This window comes from Homarus americanus, unplaced genomic scaffold (assembly GCF_018991925.1).
Source record: "Homarus americanus isolate GMGI-L3 unplaced genomic scaffold, GMGI_Hamer_2.0 scaffold51859, whole genome shotgun sequence".
In the NCBI taxonomy this organism is placed as follows: Eukaryota; Metazoa; Arthropoda; class Malacostraca; order Decapoda; family Nephropidae; genus Homarus; species Homarus americanus.
The window spans coordinates 16,742,034-16,743,542 of record NW_024711292.1 but is presented as its reverse complement, the minus strand read 5'-3'; positions in this window follow the sequence as shown (position 1 = coordinate 16,743,542).

Genomic DNA, 1,509 nt, shown 5'->3' with positions numbered 1-1,509 from the left:
TTCACGACAGCCATCGCGGAGGAGGCCACCGCGAATAAGCAGACTGTATTTTGCCCGGAAATCGAGTGACATTGCAAGTACCGTCCGTGCCTGTGAGCTATGCCAGATTCTAACCGTTACAGCAACAGGAACCAAATGTGCGACGAACTTTCCACTTTGAGTTCAGCGTCGCTGACTTTTGCGTGTGGTCTCACGCCAATGATTGTCTGATGTATTCATGTTGCCCCTTGTGGAAGGCAATACATTGCTATCATCCGAATTTCAGAGAAGTTGGTGTTCCTCCGCCTCAGACTGATGGAGGACCCAGTTCACTGCCGAAGTTCTGGGATCATGGACCGTTAGAGTCTGTCACAGACCGCCCCACTACTCCCCAGGCGAATGGATGAGTGAGCCAGAGTCATCAGAAACACCGATCCTTATAAAAGCACTTCAGAAATATCGATCATGAGGACTTCGACGAGGTTTGTTGAGTTACGAACACCCCAGCTTCACCGGACGTCCCAGCCTGTTTATAAGGACATCACCAGGCCTTGTGCCCCGCCCACCTGTGTCTTTTTTTCAAGAATGCAGCCAAGACTGAGGATGCATCAGCCAAAGGCAGAAACCATTTGATGTCGCGCCAGTATGACTGTCATGCCTGCCCTCCCAGGTTGGTGACACAAGGGGTATTGGGGATTCAAGACTGTGTATCCACTGCTGGGACAAGGTAGTTGTTAGTATGGTCGGTCCAGGGATCAACAAGTGCGTCTTCCTAGTAGAGTATGGTGAGGAACCGTCGTTTCTCCTGACCTGTGGAGCTGCCTAGTGTTGACCTTCCCAAAGGAGTCCCTAATGTTGGCTGCCTCAAAGTAATCCATCTCACCTTGTGTTTCTAACAGTATCGTGCAAGGTCCGCTGAGCGAGACTCAGAAATGAAAGGTCCGCTCAAGATGCAGTTCCCATGGGTAGAAGTGAGGCGATATAGACAATAAAGTAGCCTTCGAAGCTGTATTATTATATTAGCCTTATATTACTCCATTAATTATGTATAGTAGCACAGAAAATGTATTAATTTTATATAATATTCCTATTTATTGTGCAATTCATATTATGTATATAAATTATTTGCATTGAAATTTGTCTATTGCTAGAATGCTACATCTGTACATCCCAGCGCAGTAATAATATAGGTATATAACATGAGTCTGTGAAGCGAGCTCCTGTCCTTCTATATATATATATATATATATATATATATATATATATATATATATATATATGTATATATATATATATATATATATATATATTCCGTAATGAGAATAGAACTCTACTTTTTAAGATATAACAAGGTTTAAAATTTAGTATAGAACACTTATGTAGTAGTTCGCATTTCTTCTATGTATTCTACAAGTTTAGTCCCTTTTTTTAATTCTTTCTTTTGGTTTTTCTTGCATAAGGGTTCATTTGATGACAAGATAAACTGAAGAAATTCAATAATCCTGTAGAAATTTACTTTAGACAAGTTGT